This window comes from Aythya ferina (assembly GCF_964211825.1).
Source record: "Aythya ferina genome assembly, chromosome: 15".
NCBI classification, from domain to species: domain Eukaryota; kingdom Metazoa; phylum Chordata; class Aves; order Anseriformes; family Anatidae; genus Aythya; species Aythya ferina.
Window position 1 is genome coordinate 5,377,578 of NC_140314.1, and position 26,367 is coordinate 5,403,944.

The 26,367-nt window shown below is 47.4% G+C and overlaps 1 protein-coding gene and 2 long non-coding RNA genes across 7 annotated transcripts in view; 2 read left to right on the forward strand and 1 right to left on the reverse strand.

The window, feature by feature from the left end:
- MAD1L1 (mitotic arrest deficient 1 like 1) overlaps positions 1-26,367 on the forward strand; it is a 348,528-nt gene that overhangs the window by 308,554 nt on the left and 13,607 nt on the right. The window lies entirely within an intron of this gene.
- On the forward strand, positions 19,788-21,148 carry LOC311444931. 3 transcript variants are annotated; one of them, XR_014698132.1, is made up of 3 exons: positions 19,788-20,012; positions 20,116-20,310; positions 20,417-21,148. It is a non-coding gene; the product is annotated as an uncharacterized lncRNA (long non-coding RNA). The 3 variants fall into 3 exon arrangements; XR_014698133.1 differs by having other exon boundaries at positions 19,788-19,997; XR_014698131.1 differs by having other exon boundaries at positions 20,116-21,148.
- LOC311444933 lies at positions 21,811-25,312 on the reverse strand. The gene is made up of 3 exons (XR_014698134.1): positions 24,805-25,312; positions 22,578-23,361; positions 21,811-22,325 (listed from the first exon to the last, which is right to left on the reverse strand). It is a non-coding gene; the product is annotated as an uncharacterized lncRNA (long non-coding RNA).

Here is a 26,367-nt window from a genome sequence, read left to right on the forward strand (position 1 = left end):
AGCAGGAAGGGGGCTGGAGGAACACAGAAGCAGTGAGCAGGCTCCGCTGGGAGGCTCTTGGGGAGCACCAGAGGCTTCAGAGCTCATTTGTATCTCTGGCAGCCTGACCCCATGGTGAGGATAATAAAGTTGAAAATTAAATCAAATTTCAAATGTTAAACGAGCCAATTAAAAAAGCAATTGCATCAAAACATGCATTTTTAAAAAGTTTTTGTTTACTCGGCCATAAGTTATTTATTTAGCAAGAAAACTTTTGTTTGTACAAAATACTTGTTAAATTGCTCATGAGGGGTGGAGGCACAGCAGAGCAACAGGTAACCAAAATGCCACCTGAAGTTCCCTAAAGGTCTGGCTGAAGAAGTTTTATGGGGAAGGTCTTTTCCTACCGGGAGCAAAACATGATGCATCTCTCTTCCAGGCTGCATGACTGCAGGCATGATTGCTGTTTGTGGCCTGTCCATTAAGCTGAGAGGTGTCTTTCATCAAATAACACACCGTCCGTACCGTCTCTTTGCTTTGATTTCCCTCGATGCCTCTGTTTAGAAGAGTGAAGAGCTGGTGAGTTGGGTACTTGGCTCTTTGAAAGTTATCTGTTTGTGTGCTCTCAGCATCAATTTCCTCTGGTGTCTTGCATTTCGGGATCTCTCCTGTATAGGAGAGAAAAAATAAACACCAGGTTGGTGTTTATTTGGCCTGTGGCCTGTTTAGGATTTTTTTTTTCACTCTCTTGAGATTCCTCTTGGAATTTCTTTGTTTGAAACTTTGTGAATGCTTTTCAGTAATGAAATGTGTAGGACTGTAAGTGTGTCTGTGTGTCTTATCCTTCACTTTTTACCACATGAAGCGAGGGTTGCAAAGAAGGGCACATCAGGAAGTTTCTGAGGGCTTCTTCCTTTCTACTGTTATCACCTCATCCCCTTCTCCCATCACCCCCTTTCGCCTAAATTAAATAGTGGCTGAGAAAAAAACAGAGCTGGCGTCTCCACTTGAAGCCCAGAGATCTGCTGTTTTGCTTTGGCTGCGGTTTATAGATTTCTGTAGGAAGGGGACAGTGACCCAGTTCTCCTCCGTGGGGCTGGGAATGGCACGGTGATGCTGACCAGAGCAAACCCTCCGGAGAGCTGCTTGCTCGCAGTTTGTGATTAATGGAGTAGCTGGGCCTAGCCTAAGAAGAAATTGGTTGGAAAGTGCTAAGGTGAATGTCTGAAGAGATAGAGTTTGCTTTCCATCATCCAGCAGCGGTTAGTTTTTGGGGGCAAGGAGGAAATCTGACAGTCAGTGACTTGAATTTCTGATGTTTCATCCCATCTCTCAGCCTCCTCCTTGTTCAGGGAAAGACAGGGACTGGAAGCAGCTACCACAAGTTTGCAGCTGCCTGAACTTTTCGTTATTAATTAATCCCATCTTCATTCACACAGCACTCCCTTTGCCTCAGACAGTGGATAATAAACACCGATCGAGCATGCAGCGATGATAAATTATCTATTTAATAATTAACAAATTAGTCCTAACAGATGGAACCAAAACAAAATTGTCTGTCTGCACACACAGCACACGGCTTGCCTCCCCCCATTTGTCACACGGAGATGCCACCAGAGATGCAGGCACGTCTCAGGTTCGTTGCCCTCACCTGCCACCTGGGCAAGCCCTGCGTTTACCTCTGGGTCTGCTACAGCCCTTTCTAAATCTGATATTTTCCACGTGCCAGCAATGAGCATAAATGAGGCGAGGCAGGAGGGTGTGATGGAGGAAGAATGTGATGGAGAAGAGAGGGGGATCCTGGCCTTTTTTGGTGTTAGGGTACAGGAGACCCTTGCAGAAGGATCAGCTGTCCGCTGTGATCCATCAACTTAATAGAGATTGTAGTCCCTGTAATTCTTCCTGCTATTATCCAACAAAGAATAAAAAAAAATCAATGCACTGCTGAGTTAAATAAACATGAGGCACTACAGTCATATGAGCAGAGTATCCTGTGAGCTAACTGTGCATATATTATTCATCTGCAGTTATTATTCATGACCTTTCCCTCACACTGTCATGGCTCCATCACTTGTGAATTTATAAGTTCATTAATAATGAGTGAAAATTAATAATGGATTTTCATTATATCCATTGGGTATATTTACAGCATTCATAATGCATTCAAATAACTGGTTTGAGGTGTAAAAATAAAACCACAGCTCTTCCACGGGCCCTCACCTTTTTGAAGAGTTACTATTTTTGTTAATAATCCTTCCTGCTTCCATTGCAGTGCGGCCATGCTGTGTAATAGCCTGCCATCTGCCACCATCGTGCTTAAAAAGGCTTGAATCAAAGCAGGAAACATCATTATTGTGTGAGATTAGAAGAAGATGATCCACAAATTAATCACTATTGAAAGCAACACCAAAATTACAAGAGTGTGGGAAAGGTTTGAAGTTCAGCTGTTCCCTTCCCTTCTCCCCCACCAGTTGCATTTGTTGGTATTGAGGAGCACAGCCATGTGGAAACAGGAACATCTGAGCCTCCTGGGTTCGGGGGAGCACCATCATTATACTTTTAAGGTGCCCAGGGATTTATTCCGGATGTTGCTTTGATGTGTACCTAGGACAAACGTACCATAGCAGGTCATGCAGTTGTGCTTTATTTTAATTGGAAGACACCCACCTTGTTTTCTTTCTCGCCTGGAGCAGTTTAATCCTGTGGATTTTCAGAACATGGAAGTTTTTGCAAGCTTACTGCTTCTGTTCTTTTTTTTTTTTTTTTTTTTTTCTCGAGGGAAAAGCTCTGAGCCCTCTTTTTCAGAAGGCACCTTCCCCCAGCTCTGTCTTGGAAACCAGTGGGAACTGGAGGGCACTGGTGTGCAGACTGCCGCTGGCATTGTGCCATTACTGAGCACAGCCTCCAGGAAGGAAATGTGCCCAGGCATCGTGCAGCAAAGGTGGTGGTTGGAGCTCCGGGTTCCTACAGTGCATGGGCTGGGGCACTGCATAAGCCATAGCCTAGAGCACTGAGTATCTTCTCCCTTGAGTACTGAAAGATGATCCAGTGCACTGCCAGTGGTGGTCTGTGAGTAGAGACACCGGAGTCTAAAAGTTGGAGGCACGCTGCTACCTAAGTGGTTAACATAACTAATCTGTTTCGGTTCCGCTCCTTCCCTTCTCAAGGATTCTGATTATTCTTATTTTACTTTGTCAGAAGTACTTTGAGTTGCATTTCTCTGGTTTTATTTCCGTGTTCATAGCCCAGTGGTAACACTCAACTGTAAATAAAATTCACCTTTTATCTCTTTCCCATTATAAGCATAGGCTGCCTGCTTTTAAACAGCTGCAAGAATATTGAGTGTAATGAAGGTACCGCCTTCAAAGCACGTATTTGATATTCAGACAGGACAGGAAAGGCTGCCTCTAGCCCCGTGGAATTGGAAACACTTAATATAAGAGCCGGTTGGATATCAGTAGGAATGTATATTATTTTCTCTTCCAACTAATAGGATTTTTAAATAAAGCTGAAGCTGATACGTCTGGCTGATTCCCTGCCCTTTGTGAGAGTTGCAGCTTCACCAAATGGCAAAGAATAGAACAATGCAATTTCTGGGGATCCTGTGTGCTTGCTAGGAAATGGCTGCAAAGAGCTGTAAAAGAGGGAGGTGGAAAAAGAAAGCCACAAGCAAGGGACAGCAAGAGAGCTTTTTGTATTGGCTTTAATCAAAACATAATGAGGAGTGTTAAAGCAGAAAGCAAAGGAGGGATTTTGCTTGTGTCAGGCTGGAAGAGGGAGCCATTCATTTCACTCAATCATTTTGAATTGCTTTCTAGAGCATTTACTCGTACGTCTTCTCCAGCCAAACACTTGCTCTGCCTCTCCCCATTCTTTCCTTTGGATTTAAACTACGAGTCCGTATTAAATTAAATCTCTCTCTTTGCTTCTTGTTTTTCGTGCTCACTTGTTGAGCCCGTTTTCAAACCGCAGAACGGTTTTACACTGTGCTCGAGTGTCCTAAGTGAGCTGGGAGCCTGTGCAGACACTTTTTCCTTCGGAGAACATTGTCAGAACAAGCCTGCCAGTGACTGATGTGATCTGGAATCAGCGAGTGTGTACAGTGGATAAATGTGCCTGACGCTTTGTGATAGAGCTGGTAATTACATTTCACAGTGAGTGGTATTAATAGTGAAAGGAGGCTCTGGCATGCTGCATGAGAATTGGTAATAGGAGAGGCTGTAGGGAGAAGAGGGGCTCATTTATTAACCTGACGAACTATGGAAAAATGGACTTTGCCTTCAAATGCAGAGGAGCTCTCCTTGATGCGATACCCTTCGAGGTATCTCAAGGCCTTCGGTGAGCACTGGTGATACTGAACCCTCCTTTCTTCCCTGTTACCCCATCATGCTACCCCTGGCTCTTACAACTTTCATCTCTGCTTTTGCTCAGCCCCTTTGCCCTGTGGTTTTACTCAGCTTTCTAAGCGCTTCTGAGCAGAGATGGTGCTTTGCCAGGGATTCACAGTCCTTGAGATGTGAAGATTAAAAGTTGCAGATTTTTGAACCCGTAGAAGAAAAGGTGGTGAATCTTGGAAGAGTGCCTGCTGTAGGGCCAGTGGCAGGTGATTAGCAGGCACGTGGGACAAGCGTCCTGCGTAACAGGATTCTCCACCAGTGTGGTCCTGGGGACAAATCTGTGCCTATGACGAAGACATTGCTGCTCCAGGAGAATTACTGAGAGGCGACAGAAACTTTGGTGAGTCAGTCTCGCACTCGCAATTTCATATCATTTTCCATTAAAACTGCATTTGAGAGAGAAAGCAAATCTCTCCCAACATTTCCTTTTATTCCTTTTCCTCTGGAAGTATCCGCTTCCCCACTCATATCTCCTTTACATTCCAGCCACTCTCTTGATTTTGCTGGGGTTTGTCAGCAGTCGCTGCGTGCCCAGCGCTGTGTCCTGCCTCTGGGCTGCTTTTGTTCCAGCCCAGCAGCGGTGTGGAAGGGATGGTGCCATTCCAGCCGGTCCATTAGTGCTCAGAAGGGATCTAACATGCTTTCCAGCAAAGGTGTTGCAGCTGATGCGCACACTGCTGGGCTGTGCGGCTCCCTCCCGGGGTTCCTAAAAGGAAAAACCTGCCAGCTCCAGGAAGGAGGACAACAGAACAACAGAAATGAGCCTGAACTGGAGGGAATTGCCAAGGTTTGAAGTTATTAGAAGCACTCCAGAACTAGGATGATTTAACAGTGTGATTACTTCTTAATGCAATACTCACAATGTTTTTTATTAGATTCCCCCCTCCCCCACCCCCCCCGTAGTTCTTTCCTTCTAAATGCTGTAGGACCAGACTACCTTGAAATAAACACCTGGAGCTGTTATAGCATATCGCTCAGTTTAATTAACTTTTAAATCATAGAATGTCACCTGGATACCTTTCTAAATTCTATGAGCCTAGGAGGCAGCGGTCGCTGCGGCTCTGTTCAGATGCTGCCTTTGATAAAATCACCTTCTGGAGACTGCCGTGTTCTCCTCTGCTTCCTCCCTGTCAGAAGTGCTTTGTTCAAAGAGAATAGTCTGTAGCTGAGCGAGGGGCTCGAGGGCTCAGAAACATGGTCTCGTGGGGTCGGGGTCAGGTGGTGTCCTTGGGACTTTGGGTCAACGAAGCAGCTCTCTGGCATCCAGAATAACTTGATGCTGATGGTTTCAGAGGCTTTGCTGCCGGTTTCATGGGCTCTGTGCCATAAGACAGTTTGATGCTCTTGGTGGTGAGATGATCTCGCCCAGCAGGGGACAGGCAGAGGGGGCCGTGCGTAAGGAAGGGCAGTGCTACAGAGCAGGGTGCTGAGGGCTGCCCTGGTGTATGTGTGACAGGGAGTGTGCACGGAGCAAGAAACAGAAAGGTCATTGCTGGGCTAAAGCAGTGCATGCACATAATGTATGGGAAGGAGGGAAATGGGAACTTTAAGGGTTAATAGTCCAGATACTCGAGTGTGAAAAGACCTGCTGGTGAGAAATGGAGGAGTTGGGAAAGGCCACCGAAAAGGTCTCGCGTCTGCTAACCTCTGAGGTGGGAGTTGGATTGATCAGCCGTGCGACAATGCTGCTGCATCCCCTTCATCTTTATTTAAAGTTCTTCCTTTTGTGCCTGAGCCCTTTGCACAGCCTCAGCGGTGGGAGCGAGATGGGCTGCTGCCAGCCGCGTGCCGTCCCGCTGTGCGCCTGGCCCTCCTTTCATGGTACGGTTCACACGTCCGGGATGCTCCCTGCAACTCGGCTGATATGCAGCAACACAAGTGATGCTTGGTTATTTTGTGTATTTATTTATTTATTTTCTTCCGTGCTCTGAATGCATGTATTCACCATGCCTCAGCAACTGGAAACCTACAGAAATGAAAGTCAAACCAAAAGGTTCCCGAGACCATTAGTGCGCAGTGCCAGCATCATCGCTGCAAGAGTAAGTGGGATGGCTGCTACAAGGCCCTCGGCAGGTCAAGTGAGGGTGCATTTGCAGATGTCATTAAGCTCCCAGGATGTCTCTGTGGCAGTCGATGTGCAAGTTAAAAAGCTCCATTATTTCCATAAAACGGGGAAGGAGCCGTTAAGTTGGCGTGCTGTATTTTGATCTCTGTCCTTTGCAGCTTTTCCAACCAACTTTTCCATCTTTTCCCCTCCTTCTGTGAGACAGGAGCGAGCTGAAGGGGCTGTTCCACAACGCCACGCTGCCGAGCATCCCCTGACATTGGTGCTTTGTTTTGTGCTGGGCAAGGTCAGCCGTGGTGCCGGGGGAGCAGCAGGCAGGAGCTCCCACGAGATAATCGATAGGCGAGCGTGGGGGACGAGGGAGCAGGACAGAGAGATAGCATCTAGCCCATGTTTAATAAGAAGGGCAGAGAGACGCAGGGCTGCAAAGAGGGAGGAAGGCGGTAAGAAAGCCAAAGCCTGGCGATAAACTGCATGATAATGAGGCCTAGGTGATAGCAAAACGATAAGTCAGCAGAGCTGGACGGCGTGGTTATGTCCAGCTTTTCAATTCCAGGCAGGTACTGCTGCGTTTGCAGCGGTGACTTCTTGGGAGCAGGAGACGCGCGCCTGTGAATATGAAAACCGCCGGCAAGGGGACGGGGAGAGGAAGAGGAGGGGTGGCTGGGGAAGGCTCTGTGCTCCCTCCCCATGGCTTTTAGCTCAGGGGGAGCTCAGGGGGCAGGATGCGTGGACCCAGAGCTAAACATGGGAGTGAAGGGAACATTTGCTCCTTCTTCTCTTCTCGGTTTGCAGACTGGTGCCCATGGAGTGGTGCTTTTGCCCCTCCTCAGGCCGTATTGCATTGGTGCAAAATGAACTGGGAGAACCTGGGGCAATTCCCCGTTGCTTCCAAGCACGCTGCTTGGCAGTGTTACAGGCTCTACGGGCTGGTTATGGATGGGCCTGTAATAGACCCGTCCATACAGAGCCAAAAATTAATAGCCTCCTGAGAAAGAGCTGAATCAGATAAGCTCACCTACTGCAAGGCCGCCGGAGCAGGAAGGCCGTATATTTTTATTTCAAGTTCACGAGTCGCCCACCTCTGAAGCCTCAATCTGCTGATAAAGGCCTGGTTAGGTTCAGATAAATATGAATGACACAAAATGCTGTTTCAACAGGATCCATAGGTATTTTGTGCCTCTGTTTGCAGCACAGGCTCGGAAGGCTCACTCCTACCAGCCCAGGTGAGTTCAGGCACCTCGAGCAAACCCCACTGGTGCTGTAGGCAGTGATGGAGCTGGCAGGAAATGGGGGCATTGCTGTAGGTGCTGCTCGGGTCGGCTCTGCACAGCCTAGGGAGCTGTGTGCCTGCTTGTCTTGACCCACACAGCAGTCCTACTTCTCTGAAGGTGAACACACAGAAGTACCTGGTTGTGCCATGGACAGTTGGAACGCACATAGACATCCGTGGGGATATACGAAGGAGAAAGTTGTGTCCGTTGAGTGATGCTGTGGCTCTCCCCGGTAATTCCTCCCCCAGGACTCTTGCTGAAGTTCCAAATGCTCCAGCCTCAGCACGCAGATGCCATTTTAAAAAGAAAAGTTGCTTTGCTTAACGTATTTCGCTTCATCTATCCCTCCAGCCTCCCTCCCTCTAAAATAATTTTGACTGCTCAGGCCTCAGAATAGGCAAGCTTGCTGTTTCAGGCTGATTTAAAATCTTCCCTTTGTGTCATGCGGTTAGGAAACAGAAATTCATTCTGTTGGGAAAGGAAGATGCATTGCTTTCCTGTGGCCCCAGAACTTGCATCTAGCTGGGGAAGTCCTAAATTTAATATACTGTAGTTCAGTGACATGTTTATCTACAAAATCTCTACTTGCTGTTTTTAAAAGTCCCTGCTTGGACTTCTAACTGGCAAGGGAACTTGGCATGACATGCGTAGAGGTTATATATATGTATATGTATATTTATTTTTATATATGTATATATTTGTGTTCATATACATATATATATATATATATATATATATATATATATATAAAATAAAAATTATCCAATCCTCAAAGTATTTATAAGCTCCGATTTGGAACACGCAGCCTGTTACAGCTCTCATCTCCCTTTATTTAACTTGCTGTCGTGCTCTGCTCCAGGCCAGCAGGAGCGGCTGTGTGGGCAGCTCGTGCAGTGTCATGAGCCGTGGGCACCGCCAGGCTGGGTGGCTGCAGGTCTCCAGGCCCTTTCCAGCCCTGCCCTCTAAATCCTCCCTGCATACCTCTGAGATGCTGCTGGATGAGGGGCGGGTTAAAGTGGGCATGACCCTGATTTTTTTGCATTTTGTTATCAGGTCAACACAGCTAGATACATTGATTCAGGAAAATTCAAAACATACTATTTGGTAGTCTGAGGTTTTCTGTCTCTTGATGCTGGAAGGCAGAATCTTTTGAGTTGTCCCTTTTTTTCTTTTTCTTTCTTTTTTTTTTTTTTTCAGAACAAGCTGTTTAATATTAACGCTGATTACCCAATTGCTCACTTCAAGAAGAGCAATAGCAACTTTCAGAGCTGTGGGGACTTAATTTTCTTCTGGATTTATGGCCGGCTGCCCAGATCTCTCCAGCATGGTTTCTTTTCTCCATCATCTATATTTTTCTAGAGAAAACTTTTAAGACGTATGGGTGTAACCTATTTCACATTGGTCATTGGCTTTTCCCATCTTTTCTATCTCTGTATTAAATAGAACAGTGTGTTATGATATTTTTAAAGTTTCTACAGAAGATGAAGCCAGTCAGGAAACAGTTATTAATACTCTGGGAAGGCTGACACATTTGACATACTTGTCTGCGAACCTTCAGCATCTAGGGGGTGATAGTGGATAAGGTAAGGAAGAATTTTCTGGAGAGTGTTCAGGGAAAGAAAACGAGAGAGAGCTCTGCTCTTCCAAGGCGTTTCCTGAGGAGGTTCTGCTGCAAATTACCAAGAGACGGTGTTTTACCACCTCTGAACTATAAATGAGTTTTATTTAAGTTTGAGTCTGCATACGGAGCTTTCAGTGCTCGAGTCACTCCAGCAGTTAGCGCAGACATCCCCCTGGTACTGCGAGCTCCATGCATGAATTGGCTCCGCATTTTGAGAGGGTATCATAGTGTCTCATTAAAGCATTAATGCTTGGAGAAATCGCTAAACTCTGATGGGTTTTCAACAAGCAGCCCCTTGGGAAGAAAGAGAAGTGTCACAAAGCGCTATGTCAACGGGGACCAGCGTAGCTGGCACTTCCCATGCCGTACATCATCTCCCAGCAGTACATCCCCACTCTCCCCCTGATAGGATGAGAGATGTATGAATCAATCTTACTGTCTGCTCCGTGTCCTATAAATTAGAGAAAGATGCGGCTGGTTTGCCTTTTGGTTTTCCGTGGTCTTTAATTGCTTCTCCATTATATCATCTAGTGTCCCTTTCTCCAGCCTCTTTCATATCCATCTTTGAGAATGATGAGCAGTCGAGTGTGATACGCCCTGAAGGTGACTGTCAAAACACGCTGAATTATGCAGGGGTCCAGTATTCCCTTTCTTCTCTTTCTTTCTCCTTTGAGTATTGCTGGAAAAATAGCTGCGCCGTTGGATTCAGAGGTCAGGATTGCCATGTAGATTAGGTGGGAGACTTTGGATTTTGTGTGATTTAAAATGTAAACCTAGGCTGGTCTTTCTATATACTGAGGCTTTACATTGCTGCTGGTATAATCCTGGGACTCCGTGGACTGCTACGCTCATCCCACTGTGAGCATTGGTTTGTTCTCTCCTCTCTGCTCCCAGGTTTTTTGTTTAGTTCCAAATGACTGACTTAATTAGCTTCTTGACGGCCAGATACTTTTGTGTAATGACATTTTCCCAGGGATTAATCTGATTTTTTCCTACTTAATTTAAGGTCCCTGGAACTAGCGTAGTCGCGGCTCTCTACGTCTATCACTACCATAACACCGTGGTTAAAGAACCCTTCTCTCCCTGAAGGCAGAACACGAAGCGATGCATGTAGGCTGCTCTGACATTATCCTTGATAGCTCTGCTCAACTTTGGCGGCAGCTCGCAGAGCCAGGTGCCTTCATCCAGCTGTCTCCAACCTCAGCACAGGCAGTGCTCGGCCGAGCCAACGCTCCCTGAAGTCTGAGCACCCCTGCCCGGGCAGCCAGTTGGCGTGCTGCAGGCTGTGGAGCAACGTGGTGAGCAAAGCTGGCAGTGCAGATGTGCCCCGTGTCACCAGCACCTTCTGCATGCCATGAAGGGAGCTGAGCCCTGACGGCAGCACGGCGCTGCTGGGCAGATGCATTTTATCCTGGTCCGGGTGTTACTAAAGGTTGGTTCAGCCATGACATTTAATCAACACTTTTTTTTTTTGCTTTAAACCTGAAGTACAGCCTGCAGGAGATGGAATGCTTTTTAGGCTTCTTTAATGTAATCCAGGATTTCGTATAATAATAATAATAATAGTAGTAATACTTACTACTTATCTGGGACCTACATGAAATCATTGACGTTTGCCTTGCCGCCTGCCTAATGTGCATTTTGCTGATGCACAACTTCTGGTTGATACCGTTGCATAAATAAAATAGGCCTTGTTAATTTCAAACTCCTTGAGAAACATATACGTGCAAAAATGTAAAGCTTACTCACAGAAAAAGGGCAAAATCAGCAGGAAAAGAGAGGGATTATTTTCAACAGTGTCCTTTTAATTAGAGCGATAATTAATTATTTTCCCTGACATGCACATAAAGATTACTCTTAAAATATTCTGGTTTAAAATAAAATGACTTAAAGCTACATGCCGTAGGAGCAGATAATAAATCTAAAGGAGAAAATTCAGGACTGAGTCTATTTTGAGGCATCCTTTTGAATCAGAAGCAGTCACTGGGAAGCACGCCGTAAAACCCAACTGCAAGGTGAACGAAATGCTCCTGAGGCACACCAAGGCCTGAGCACCAGCACCAAGAACAGGCAGAGGCACCGGGGGCTGATGAAGTGGAAAATGGAGTTTATATATTTTGCACTTACACAAATTGCATCAAGCATACAATTTTCCAGGGCATGCAATGCTTCCTGCTGTAGCTCTAGGTACATTGCATTCCCCTCGCATTTTTGGCGTCAGGGACTTGGAAGGTTGTTCAGGGAAGGATCCTGGTGAAGGGCTGGCGCAGGGGATGAGAATGAGGAGTGGGGAGGAAAAAGAGTTTGGTTGTGGAGGAATCCCAGCATCCATTGCTCATACAATCTTTTAATAAATTCTCACACGGCTCCCTTCACACCTCGCACAGCAGGAAGCCAAACATGCCTCATGGCCATTTGCTCCCCATGGACATCGCCACAAGCCTGCACCGGCACTTGGTGCTCAGCCTCTTGGTGCTGCAGAAAGCAGATGAAATGCATTCAGCACAGCAGGGAGGCATCTCACGGCTTCCTCATAATTACATTTGTGAAAGTGCCGCCGTGGAGAAGACAAGACAAGCCTGGAGGGCCTGCTCCTACGAGAGAGATTCCTCCTGGGGGCTGATCCCACACAGGTAGGGCCAGTCCTGGGGGAGCGACTGCTGGGAGAATTGCCTCACTGAGGCGTGATGCCCAACCAGGGTCTGATTTCTTATGGCAGTGATTAAGTCTACTCATTTAGGGATGTAAAAGGAGTTGGCTCTCTTAATTGCACGTACAGATGTTCCCAGACATAAAGCAGAAGGATGCAGGGAGGCTGTCGCATCCTGCTCACCGTTCTGCACAGAGAGGTCCATGCCAAAATGTGGAACTAAAAGGACAGGAGCAAAAATAAACCTAAGGAACCTCTCCTCACCTGGAAAGGAGATAATACTGGGATGGTCACGACAGCAGAGGTGGAAAGAAAACAGGAGTGTGGTGTGGGAGGATAGAGTTCACCTTGCTACGTTACTTTGAGAAGTTACTCAGAGCAGGCCCCAGGCCACACATCCAGTCAGCGGTTTGGCCAGCAAGGCCTCACCTGCCCAATCCCAGCCCCACCTCCAGTGGTGCTAATTAAGAGAACAGAATTATCTCCTTCGAAAGAGGAAAGATGGGCACCTACCACTTATTTTAGTAACTTTTCTCCAGAGATCAGGAAGCCAGGACTCGGCCTTCAGCTCTACCCAGACAGGTGCATCCTGTCCTCCTTCAGGGCCGCATTTCAGCTCTAAGTTTGTGTTTCTTCACATACCAGAGACTGCATTTTCTGCTGTGATGCCCACTCCTCCATAACTATCTTACTTCTTTTGCTTAACAGTTTCCATTTTCTTGCCATTGTTCAGCACTTGGAGCTGAATCTGGTCTGGAGAGGTTATGTCTGTAATGGGAGCCGCAGAATATGTCATTCTGGGGAGATAAACAGTTAAATGCCTGAAGTACTGCTTTTTTGGATCTTTTTTTGTTTGTTTCAGGGCACATCCAAGTTTCCAGGACAGCTGAAGGTGATAGAGATGGCACCTTAATTGAAAGGGGTCAGCACGCTGCGTGTTTTTCCTGCATTAACATTCTGTGCATATCCTTTTTTAAACCCAGAGGCTCCGTCCACTGTTCCTTGTTGGCCTTCCGAAAGTGAACTCCTGGTAAAGGGCTTAAAAGGCAATATTAAAAGGGGAGAGAAAGAACTGAAAAGGGGATTACAAATCCAATAAAAATTGCTCTCAAGAGTAGACAGTATCTGCCGGACAGGAAATATATTTGAGTTTGTGACTAGCTGCAAAATACCTCAGCCACAGAAAGGCTTGAGCGGAGGGTAAGCCTTTTGCTCCGTTAATCATCAAAGACAAGCAGAGGACACTCAGCTTGCAGAGGGATCTAGCCCAAAGCCTCCTCATGCATATTGCAGCGGCTCTGTCCGTCCGTGCAGGCGTTGGGGTGCTGATGGAGCAGCAACTGCTAGGGAAGAATTCGCTGATGCTTCTTAGGGCTCAGCCTGTGGCTGTGGAAATGAATAGCTTGCTGTCAGAAGGCAGCAGCGAGCCTGTTTAGCAGTTAGTTCACCTGATGCTGGGGGTGTATGGTGCTCACACAGAGGTGTCTGGTGAGCTGGGGCTTTAAAAGGTCTGAAAATGGGAGGTTCTGGGCTTCTAGTCAGTGCTCGGGTGATAGAATTGGTCTCAGCGGTCCTCTGCAGCTGTGGCAAGTTGTTTGGGTGTCTCTGGAAGGTGTCACCAGCAAATACTGCTTTAACATCCACTGGTTTGTGAGGGATCAAACATTCACTGTCACGCGTATCCCATGCAGGCTATCATACAGATAACTAAAGCCTCACCATCGGTATTTGCCTACTGTGGATCTGACTGCGTTACCTAGAGGGAAAACCGTGCTGAAGCCCATCACCAGACAGCGGCTGTGACACCACAGTCCTGCCCGCGCTTCGTTCCCCGAGTGCTTTGTATTCCAGGCTGAACATTTTTAGTTTGGACCCATTCTTTTTGTGGATGCTCTTTATGCCGGTGCCTTTCATCCGACTGGCAGAGCAAGCGGGGGTGGGAAAGGCAGGATGCTGTTGCAACCCCCTCTCTGTGCACCGCGTATGAAGTGGCGTGTGTAGACTTTGTTGGAGTCTTTCTAAGAGCATCTGCCTCCAGTTGGGGTAATTACCACTCTCAAGCTGTAGTAGGGAGTATCTCGTTGATAGAATATGAAAGTGAGCAAAATGTCAGTTCAGCACTGCGTGGAGGCCTCACTGACACACAGGCTGCTTCTGAAATTGCTGGCGTTTTTTTCAGTTAATTGCCTTTTTAATCATAGTGAAATTGCTTCTATTTGCATGAATATTCCAACAGCAGGATCAGTTTGCTCTTGTCACAGATACTCACTACATATCGTATTCAGTTTTGCTTAATGTGCCGCATTTTAGACGATCAAACTTCTTTTTCCTCCTGGTTCCCTCTCCGAGCGTGAGAAGGGTGAATGCTCTTTTTTTTATGTCAGGAAATGTTCTCCCCGTGCCCCTCATCTGCTGCCCGCTTCCCTGCAGGCACCTCCAAAATTAGAAAACAGAATTATCTCAAAAACAAAAGCTCAGACGACCTGTCCTAATAATTAAAAAAGCCACGTGCCTGTGCACACCTGCCAAGCTCAGCCTCGTGGTCAGCAAAGAGCAAGCATGTATGTGCAAAACGCACCCTGAACAGCAGAGGACGGCCCTCGGATGTCCCACGTGTGCCCCAGTAATCATGGTGTGAGGGATTCGTGGTTGTGTTACTGCTCTTTGCTCTGGCAGCACCGGTGCCACGTGCTCCTACTGCAGAGTAAAACAGCTTTGCATGCACCTGAACGGTGCTTGGTGCTGCCAGGTGAGCATAGCCCTTGTGCCCAGGAGTCTGTGCCATAGATCAGGAGGTGCCTTGTGCTATTTTGTGCAAAGCAACCACAAAATAACGCTGTAGCCTGTCTGCAGGGCAAGAGGCAACAGATGGAGACAGGCAGCTCAGGGAAGGCAAGAAGCAAGGAGGCTGGGATCCCAGCAGTGGCTGGGCCATAACCCCAAGGGCTGCCCCCGTGGCTGCATGCCTGGCACTGGAGCCCTGGCTGCCTTCCCCCCAGTCACTGCCCGTGACTTGTTAGCAGAAGGAGGATCCGCATCCCCTGGGAGATGTCAGAAAGAGCAGCCCATGATGCCAGACCCACTGCGGGCATCCCAGGCTGGAAGCGCTCCCGTGTTGGTGGCCACATCGCGTGGTCTTAGCGGCACGGCTGGTGTCCCCCATCCACTTCGGAGGTGGTAAAGCAGTCGGAAACAGGCCAGACAATCAGTCATCTTACACTGTCAAGTTTTAAGCAGAGAACATTGATTTTAATGGTAGCTCCCGCGTAAAAATTAATGGCACAATAAAATCTTAATTTGGAGTTTGAGAACAAATAATGTAACAGTAAACGGCAGCATCCTGCAGTAATTTGGAAATGAATTAGGCCAGTGGAATCAAACTCTCCCCACTGAGACGCCTTTAATTGATCATCCCCATAACAGCTGCTTTACAAACATATCCTACGAGCCCTTGGTACCTTCCTGGCGAGGCATCCGGCATCGGTACGGATCACAGGACATCCCCTGCCTCCCTCCCGGGTCCCAGAGAGGAGGTGCTGGGGACCAGATAAATCAAGTGCAGCCCTGCGGTCGGTTCAAAGGGAGTCTTTGAGGCTTGAACATGCGAACGGGGGAAGAGCAGCCTCTTGCAAGAAGCAGAAACCGCGAGTCTAAAATTAGCTGAGCCCTTCAGATTGGCAATAGGCAAATGGAGAATCCCTGTAGGTGCTCCGCGCTGACAGCACTATTAATACAGCAGCCGAGCGCTTGGGTGAGGGTGGGGATCTGGGGGCATGCGTGGAAAGTAATGCTCCTGATGTCTGGTCTCGTTCATCCAAGTGATACCGGGGGCCGAGCTGTGATGTGGGGCAGGAAGGCTGGAGACTTTTTCTGAAATGTAAAAAAATTTGCTGCTTCTTACTTAATTACAGTCATGGCAGTTGCTATGTTGAAATGCTGCTTTAAAAGCCTTTGTGAGTAATTAGTGTCAAAAATATAAGATCTACAAAGCCATAAACTCACAGCTTGGTAATATTACCAAGTACTAATTAAAAAAAAAGAAAAAAGAAAAATCTCTCTTTCATGATAAGATTTCCAGCATAGCAGAAGATAAAAACGATGCAATTTGCAGATGATAAGGGGGGAAAAAAGAGGAAACCTGAGGGAAGGATTGAAGAGAGAAGAAAGTCAATATCAACAAGGCTGTAGATCTCTGGGTGATTTGGTAATGGTAAGGGTAAGGGAAGTGAAATATTGGAGTTAAAAGACAGAAATACGGTCAGAAATATATCTTGGGAGCATCCTGTGCTACGAAACAGAGATAAGGTTGAAGATCAGGCATTATGGACGAGAGGGATAAAAATACTGCCGTATTTGGGACTAAATAGCCTGGCATAGCTCTCAGGAGCAGTAAAGTATTTCAGGAGCGTCCTAACTGTCAGAAATAGAGACGTCGCTGGCAGATCTGCACGTGTCCTGTGGCATCCTGTGAGGGATGGCCGAGACCCCATCTATATTCCTCCTGCCTGCTCTCGTCCCCTCCCTGGGCCAAGATTAGAGGAGCAGACCCAGCCCAGCTCGCGCACAGCAGCTCAGAGAATTTGGTTATTCTGAGACGAGGTGTTTATCCTTCGGAAAAGAGATTAAGAAGAGACCTCATTAAGGTATAAAGAAAGCCCTGCTGGGAATAAAAGATCAAGGCTATTTGGGTTATTGTCAAATACATGTGTCAAGGGCATAAAGCAAGTCTGAAGAAGGACCTGAATTCCACGAAACGTAAGCTGAGTTTTTTTTTTAACAGCACTTAATAATGCAATTATAATAACAACTTGTGCTTTCTCATGCCTTCCAATTTAAGATCTGAAATCACTTCACAAACATGAATTAAGCCTTCCAGGACCATTGTTTGGTACAGAAACCATTACTCTATTTTACAAACTGAAAAACTGAGGAACAATATGTGCACAAGGCAGCCCAGCACGGGCAGGGATATGTCTTTATTTTAATCAAGTTGAGCATCGCCTCTGGGCTTTGCCTGTTAACTGGGTGCAGGAGCTGTCTCCTGATTTACGTAGCTCTTCATAGCACACCTTGCTGCTTTCTGCTACCTTGACCTTTGGGGGAACGGTGAGGCATTTAGTTAATGGAGAGAAATGCAGAAATGTGGATGGCAAAAACAGAGGGGTTGAAGGTGGCCGTGCAGCCGTGTGCTGCCTTGTTAGCAGGAGCTCTGGAGTGTGGCTGGCTCGCCCTGTTCAAGACATCCCTCAGCACCGGTGGGATGAGTTTTTCTGTCCTTGGGGGCGCTTAGCACTGTGGTGCGTGCCAGCAGCGTCACGGGAACCTGGGGGAAATTCTAGGCCATTTCTGTCCCATGTGGCTTGTAAATGAGAGTGCCATTCAGCTGCCGAGGGAATTCCCTTTCCCCGGTGCCCTGCCTCGTTCCAGATGTATGGCTGAGCAACAGGGCAACCAGAGGCCCACCTTTGGAAGTGTTTCTCTAGAGTTCCCATTCTTATTTCCAACGCCACAGAGAATGAAGCTGCAGATGGCTTTGTCACCCATCACAGCCTGTTTGGAGGCTGGGGGGCGTGCTGCTCTTCTCACCTTGATAGCGCTCTTGTAGAGGGACCATTAGCATGGGTGGCAAGTCAGCAGGAAATCAAATTGCCCTGCCCTTTACAAGCTGCCCCCACCTGACCTTCAAGACATTATTTTGTTTCCTGGATGTTTTAAATTAAGTGATATTTCGGCTAAGGTGGTTCCATATAAATTGGTTGGGAAAATGCTTGCCTGAGCTGCACGTGTCCAGCTGGTGCCTTTAGCTCACCGGGGCTGCACCCTCTTTGTGCCTCTTGCCTTTGTTTGCTGGCACAGATTTCTTTCAGATACTGCATTTTCTCCTTGGTTTTCCCACTTTTCCCCTCTCTGCAGCATGAGAACACAGGCCAGCTTACTTTTGCAGGCATCCCCTGCACAAAGCTTAGTTCCTGTCTATTTTATTGCGTGTGGATAGCCAGGACCCAAGGCAGGAGTCTGCAGGAGGGAGCTATGCCTAGGAGATGTTTGAGCAAGTCCATGGGACGTGTTCCCTGCTGTATCTGTTTCTGTATCTTGAGTTCATCCTCTAACAGTAACTCTGAGGCCACATACAGGAACATTTCCACAGGCTGAGAGAGAAATAATTTGTGGTTTCTTCTTCGTCATCCAGCGGAGTGAATATCCCTGGGGTGTTACTGGCATTTTTCTAAAGGCTGCTTTACAGGAAAGCGTTTGTAGAAAAATTATCTGCCTCATTGTTATTCATGCCAAAATGTTGGGGCAACCTTCCTTCCCTTCAACTGTGCGGCTAATCACAGTGTGGGGCTGTGCTTGCAGCGTTAGCTGCTCACCACCGTTTGTCAAAGATTAAAAAATAACAATTGGCAGTCACGAAATTGGTGCAGCTAGTGAAGTCAGAGCCTCAGACGCAACCAGAGATCTACGTGTCTCACGGAAGAAGAAGCCATACAAGCAAGAAAAGCCATGCTCCCTGTGCTGCTCCGATCCCACCGGTGACATTGGTGGAAGAAATCCGAGTGCCGCATTGCTCCGGGCTGTACGCCGGGAGACACCGAACCCATCAATAAGCAGTGGAAAACGAGGAGGGTGCGTGTTCAGAAACACTTCAGGCTTTGGGCTAAGTATTTCTAGAGAGTTTGCTAGGAACAAAAATCCAATTGAAATCAATGGCAGCCTATCTGCTATGTAATGGCAAACCAATACAGCGTGGCATTTGGGTACAGCCTGTTCTCACCTGCCTCTGCGCTAAGCAGACAAGCTGCTGTGAGCTGCTCCGGCTGAGAGGTGTGCGTGTGAATTACAGCCTCCAGCAGGGAGGCACGGGTCCCACCAGCTAAGCCTGCAGCCAAGCAAAAAGGCTGCGACCACCTGGCTGGCCCAGACCAGGGCAGAGATGCTCGCAGCCCCTTCTGGTGCCTATCAGCAGCAGCAGCAGTGCGTGCAGAAGGAAAGAAGGGCTATTCATCTCCCAAAAGAAGGGCTGTTCCCCTCCCAGATAGATAAGGCACTTCAGCAGAAACTGGGGTTGAATTTTCTGGCAGACCCTTGCACTGCACCTCTGTGATGCCCAGGCTGAGCTGGAGCCAGGTGTTTTCCATCCAAGCCCTTATTTACTCCGGCTCTCAGCTGTTTGAGTGATGGCCGAGCTCATCTTTAACGTAGATGTAGGGCTGGGTGGCAATGTGCTGTTGAGAATGAGTTGTGGGCATCTCACAGACTCTCTCAATCTGACATTATTGCTGCATGAGAAGAGAAAAAAGAGGATAAAAATCTCTGGCAGGCCTGGCAGGTAAATCCTTGCGAGAAAGAACAGTTGTCCATCACACTCTGGTTGTTATCAGTGTGAACTGAATGTTTTTGGGGTTGTGCTGCCAGCACCTCGGGCCAGCCAGGGCTGGGGGCCACAGATGGAGACTGGCTGGGCTAGGTGGTGTCCTGGTGGCGGTGGCCGTGCAATCCCAGCGTTATCTCTGCATGGTGCCCAGCTGAGATGGGAGGTGGAGGGTAATGGCAGAGAGGAAGCGGTGCTGCAGTGCTTTGGAGGACAGTCCTCTGCCAAGAGAGGCCAGAAGCAGGCTGGTGGGCAGAAAATGTGATAACATGACTGCTTCTGCACCAGCAAGTCCGTGTTATGGTCATCGTTTGGCACTAGGGACATACTGAGAATGTTCATGCATCTGAGTTAGCTTCAGGTGCAACTGATGCTTTCAGGACATCTGTTTGCTCAGCTGAGCCAAGTTTTGAGAAGGTGATCGGCATATTTACCACCAACCTGGGCGGCTCTTTCTTTGGACCTTGAAAAATTGTCCAGGGTTTGGGCTTCACTTCTGTAATGCATGCTGGGAAGCTGGGACAGGAAAAGGTGCTTGAGTCCAGGCTGCACTAAATTCTGCATGAATTGATGAGTTGATTTGCTCTCCTGTCTTGTTCCAGCCATCGAGATTTCGCAGATCCCACAGCCAAATGAAGGGTCAGTGCAGTGACGGTGAGGGATAAGCTGGGACACCGTGCTGCCATTGTTAGTATTCAGGTGGAGTCGTGCAAGATCAGAACTCTAATCTCTTGTTCGCCTGATTCAACTCTTGTAGGGTATCGGCGAATCAAGGTGACCTCTCAAGCAGAGAGGCCCCTTGGGACCAGCAGCTCCAAAGACAGAGAGCGGTGGTGGTGCACAGCAGAGCCGCGTGTCAGCGTGCCCGTCCTGTGACGGGGCACAGGGAGGTCCCGTAAGGCCATGAGGCTTTAGGAAGCAGGGAGAGAGGAAACTCTGACTTATTTGTACTGTAAGTAAAAATCTGCTGCTGTTTGTGCTCTGCTGGTGGTCCGCCTGGACCCTCTGACGGAGCAGGAGCAACTCTTCCCTTACAACTAAGAGCTACTTTCTGGCAGCTCCTCTTGCAGCACGGCTGTCACTGCTCCTAGTCTTCTCACTCTGAAATGCCCTCACCGTTGTCCTGGATTTCCCTGGGAGAAATTCCCCCCATTTCTCCCCACGCTTAACAGGAGTGTCAGCATCCACATGATTCCTCACGACTCCGAGACTGCCTTCCGCTGGGAACCTGCCTGCACCAAAGTCCCTGGCACAGTTTGAGCTGCAGTTTTGTCTGATCCTTTTAAGAGTTGGGAATGGCTGTTTTGATGTCTCATATCTATGAACATGAAAGGCTCCTTTCCCTCTAACTGTGCATTGGGCAGGGCAATGCCTGTCTCTCCTAATCAAAAATGTAATCAAAGATCTCACTTCTCGTAAAAAATGTATTAAAAAGAAGAAACGATGCGGCGTCTTTCTATTGGCTTCGCTGCTGGTTTGCTCTGGTTTCTACTTCTGTGCTGCTCCCTCCTGCCTTCCACAAAAGAACCCCTACCTTCGCTTTCCCCATGTCTTGAGAGGTTTAATTGCAAAATGTTGAGCTTTGAAAACAACAAAAAAAAAATCATTGTATTTGATTCAAGCGAAATATCGATTGTCCTTGAGTTCCCGCACCGCAGATATCGGCGGCATTTTGTCAGCGCAAGGAGCGAGTAAAAAGATCACAGCAAGGAATAAATATTCCAAGTGGAAGGAGAAGAAGCTGAGCCAGGAAAATAGCGGTGCCCCATCCCTCCCTCTCCCACAGCTGCTTCTTAATAAATGGTCTGTTGACCCGATGTTAACGTTTCCAGTTTACAGTAAGCAGCATTTCCCTTAAACAAGATCCTGATAAAGCGAAGCGAGGGAATAGAGGGGGTGGAGAGCAGATTTGCAAAACATGCTGGAGTGAGAAAGTCAGAACATACCGTGTGTGTCTCGGGAGTGGGAACATGCCTCAGTGTGTGAATAAATATATAATGTATAGACATATGCTCTCTCTTCTCAGAAGCGGAGCTTTTTGAGGAGTCCCAGACTGCGCTGCTTTCGGCAGGGTGGCAGGGGAAAAGGAATTGCGCGTGCGTGGAGCCTGGCGGAGACGGGTGCTGGAGGGATGGGAGGCCGGCGGTTTGGAGGGAGCATCCTCGCGCCCTGGAAATGAAAGAGGTGACAGAGAGAGGGCTCGGGTGTTGCTCGGGCCAACGTGCAGAGAGCGAGTGGCCTGTCTGGAGAGCCACGAGGCGTTTGGGTCTGCTCATTTTCAGCTCACAGACAAGGGCTAATCCTTAGCTAATGGAGATCAGATTTTCATACAAATTCAGATGAGAAGAAAGAGCAAGGGAAGAGGAATCAGATAAGCGTTGGCACAAAGTTATTTGTTAAATGGATTTTTTATTGTTTTCCATGAAGCCTGCACAGAGCTGTTGTCCTCTTTTTAATTCCTCTCCTAACATTTGTTCCCTTTTTCACTGCCTCCACAATTCTCCCATTCAAGCTTAAAAATGCCACCTCCAAAAGACCAGTGTAACATTAGCAGAAATTATTAGCAGCAGTGATTTCAATATTCAAATGGACATAATATTTAGTAATAGACTGGGAGTTGTATAAATAGAGTATGAATGCCTGGTAATGAATCATATCAATAATTTTCACATACAGACTGTGCCTTACATTTCTCAAAGGGCTTTACAAATACCAATTGATTCTCACAGCATGCCTGCTTGGTGGAGGAGTTGTTATTAGTTCCAGCGGAGGGTGAGGATATTGAGATGCAGAGAAATGATGCTACTTGTGTAGTTCACGCTGGGCCCCAAAGCGAGGAATACAGTCAGAAGCTCCTGACTCCCAGGCAGTAGTGCTGGGTCTGTACAGCTCCCTGTGCTTTCTCTGGCGTGGCTGGAAGTGGTGGTCCTCATGGACAGGAGCATGAGGAAGATGGGATTTGGTAGCCTGAAGGTGAGGAGAGATGGGTAAAGGAAGGAGCAACACACAGAAAGTGGCAGAGCTGCTCTAAATGAGCTTAAAGCACAGCACCATAGTCGTTGGTGGCACCTGTGCCCCATGCAGGTGGGGGCTTGGTTGTTTTATTGTAATTTTTATTAGGAAAACCTGGTTTTCCATGCAGGAAAGCAGCAGCTAAAGAGACACACTCCTGAAAGAGAAGGGCATCTTGAGTCCAGCTGTGCTTTGTCACTCACCCACCTCAGTCAAGGAGGCTGACAGCTGAAGAGTCCCTGAAATAGGGAACGCTCCCTTTTCTTGTGTAGCATCCTACTCAGCAGTCTCCGCATCACCCATCCCGATTTTACTATTGCCCTTCTTAATTCTGCAGTAAATTGTTCCAGTCTTTAATGTCTCTCCTGGTGACCCAGGGATGCAGTCGGTGATGGAGATCTTCTGCAGAGGGAAGAGGCAGGTTACACAGCACACGCCTCAAACAAAGGAAACCTAATTTATCTTTCACCCTTGTGTCGTACTAAATTCACCAGGGCTGGCTCGCTGCTCAGGGGAAGAGGACACGCTCTCAAATTGTATAAAAACATGATATGGTACTTCTAGCCCTTTTTTTTTAAACACATTTTATTTTGACATTTTACTTGCTGTTTTGAATGACACTGTGTGATGAGAAGTTGTCTTTAAGCTGGCCACAGTAGCACTTGGCTTTTTATTCTGAGAGGTTACATCACCCCGAACCCATCAGCGTGTTAAGAGTCCTTTAAATTGGCAGAACAACGCGCACTGCCCTGCACTCAGCTGTGTTGAATTTCTTCTGCCAGAGTGTTGCTCAATGACCCAAATTTCACAGGTCTTCTCTACACTCCTGACCCACCAGAGTAATTTTGCTATCTCACAACTTTTTCTGTCTTTGAAGTTAGCAGCTGTTGGGCTGAGACTGTGGATTCTTGTCTTCACATTGATGCTTTCCCCCCAGACCTCCATGGAGGTTGGTGCCGAGGGTGGAAGGTTCATCCAAACTCCCCTGGAGCTGAAAGGCAAAGGAGAGACAAGGAACCCAAGGTAACTTCTTCCCAAAACCTAATTGCTGAGCCCGAGGCCCGGTCCAGCAAACTCCCTCAGCTCTTCATAAAAGGCACAAAGGTGCAAGGTGGCAATCGGGGACCCACAGCTCAGATTTTGCACCTTGGGCCTGTGGCCTTTGGAAAGAGCAGGGGCATTCCTCAGCGCCATCCCACGGAGCCAGGTTTTGCCTGTCAAGCTTTAAAGACTGTTCCGACAAGCTTATTGAGCAACTTTATTGACTTGTTTTCCAGATGAGACTTGGCCACATTTATTCTTTAAAATCTTTTTGTTCCTACCTCCTTATCAGCTTATAATTTACCTTTCACTGCCCAGTTTCTGAGATACTTCAATATTCTTTTGTGATGATCTTTATCTGAAGATTTTTGATAGTTATTCTAAATTGCATTTGCAGTTTCATTAAGTCTTTGAAAGATGAATGTGTATATTAGTGTCAGGAGGACTTCTTCTACACATAAGCTGTGCTCTTCCAGACAGATTATCCTATATTCCTCTGGGCTTTACCTCAGGTATTTTGTTCCATGAACTGAGCTTAGTATGTTTAGGGACTAGATTTTTTTTCTTCTTTTTAAGAAAAAGAAAGGAAAAAGAAAACATAGCAACAACAGCATGGCAACAGCAGCTGCTGCACAAAAGAAAAATAGGCAAACAGACTTCCGAAACATATATTCACTGTTAAGCTATTTTTACTGGTCGGTGAGTATGTGGGAGTATTATAACAAAGTAAGTGAGAAAATAGCTTACAAATAATTCATAAGAAACTTCAGATGAGAACATATCTAAATGACTTCAGCCTCCCAGCTAGCCCTGGCGGTGTATGAATCTCCACATGCACAGATGTAAAGGTCACCTCTCATCCACGCTATTTATACATTGTGAATTCCTTCATGGAAACCTATATAAAATCCCGTACAGGGAACAACGTCAGTGGAGCACGGAGGTTAGATAACCAGGCACTGAAAAGTAGAGAATTGTGCGTCCCTGCATAGCAGCTTAAGGACGAATCCATCTCACGCCAGCCTCCCTTTGCACCTTAGCAGAAGAGGTTGCCCAGCCGTATGCATAAGGAAGGGCCCAGCAGCCTGGACGTTCCTCGAGGAGTTGCAGGAGCTGTACGCGACTCCCAGGCACTCTGCATCACTTCTCTGGGGACGTTTCCCCATCCGCCTTCTCTCTGCCTTGAGCACGTGGGCAGGAACTCCAGCACAAGCACTTGGAGCAGAGCTCAGCCACAGGTGGGGCCACGTATCTTATGCAAAGTGCCAATAGGAGATCAAATAGCATCTCCCTGACCAGCCTAAGACATGTTTAACCTCACCATCCCCTCCCTGAGATGTCCCCCGGACCAGTAAACTGGGGGAAGGCTTTAATTAAATTAAAAATAACTCACCAAGAAGTTGGGAGAAGCAGACTCAAAACGCTGAACTTCTGTACAGTTGCAGCCCAATCCGTGTGCTGTGGGAACCCATTCATCCGCTCTGATGTGCTCCATGGGAGACTGAAGGCAAACACAGCCTCTAAAGTCTCCTCCACAATCCTGGTGTTTTTATTGGCACTGAGAGAAACACAGCTCAGGCCTCTGCAGCCAACACTAGATTCAATTGCCTTTAGAAACAACACAAATCTGTTTTCCTGCTTAAATAAAGTCCTTTGCAGGGTCCTGTTGTGGGAACAACGAGTCAGCTGGCCCTGAATGGAGCAGTCAGGAGGATGAATGGGCTGGTTGTTGGGCTGCAGCAGCCCTGAGCTCGCCGCAGTGCCCGTACTGCAGCACGCTGAGCGGGGACCGTGCCCACCAGCACCACAGCTGCCTCCGGGCACGCAGCACGACCCCGCTGCGGGCTTCATTGTGGCCATCCCTCTTCTGCACCCTCAGGAGCAGTTTATGATCTATTTATTGTAAAACGCTATTCATCCTACATCTCACACTTTTCCTTTCAGCCCCGTGGCCTGAGGAATCTCTGCCTGTCGCAGCACAGGGGGGCCTGAGTGCTGAGTGCTGTGCATGGCTCTGCGCTGCCTTGTAAGAGTACAGAGCCCATTTCTTGTCTCCCAAGCTCTGCCGGTGCTTTTCTGCCCTTCCAAGGTGTGACAAGGAATGACTAGGTAAAGGTTTTAATTGTCCTTCTTAGAGACTTGCCTCTCCTTGGAAGTGTGGTGCATAAGTCATGGGGAAGGAGCCCAGTGAAGCTCTCCAGAGCACGTCAGGAATGAGGAAGCAGCCGCTGAAGTGGTTTGGTTCCCTCTAAGGCTTTTTGCAAACCAAGTCGAAAACAAGCAAGTGAAATGCGATGCTTAGAAGCACTTTGTAAGATCTTTCTGGTTTTAAATTGCTTCGTTTGAACATCTTTGTCTATGAAACCTCCAAGGAAACTCATCCTCTTGTTTTTCCATCTGTGTCTTCTGCTTTCTGTGTGTTTTTTACACAAGAGAGCTCGCATATCTGATGTATATTTATATCTGCACAACTGCACGTAGCTTGAATTGTAAAATACAGGCTGGTTCCACAGGACAGAGGTCAGTGATCTGCAATAAACCCACCAGCTTAGTTGGGATGTGCTGTGTTTTAAAGCGTTCACTGTTTGCTTAGATCTTTTCCTGTGGCCTTCTGTAACATCTGAATATATACCAACCCTCTTTCTACAGTATATTTAGAGTACAAATAGCCTGGATTCCAGGTACTTGAGGAAATACTTCTTGACTCTTTTGCTGTTTTGTTTGTATTTGTTGTTTGTGAAAACAATTCTCAAGAGCATTGTGAGGTGTATCATAGCAGGAACACCTCTGGGCGTGCTGGGGAATGTGTGAAAGCAGGTTTGGAGAGCTTTTATTTTCACACCGTGTTTCAGTTCTGTAGTGATAAATGTTTTCTGGAGTGCAAACCTGCAGGCCCTCCCCTTGCAGGTTTTGCTCCTTGGAATGTAAAAAGGTTTTTACGTTTCAGGTTTCTGCT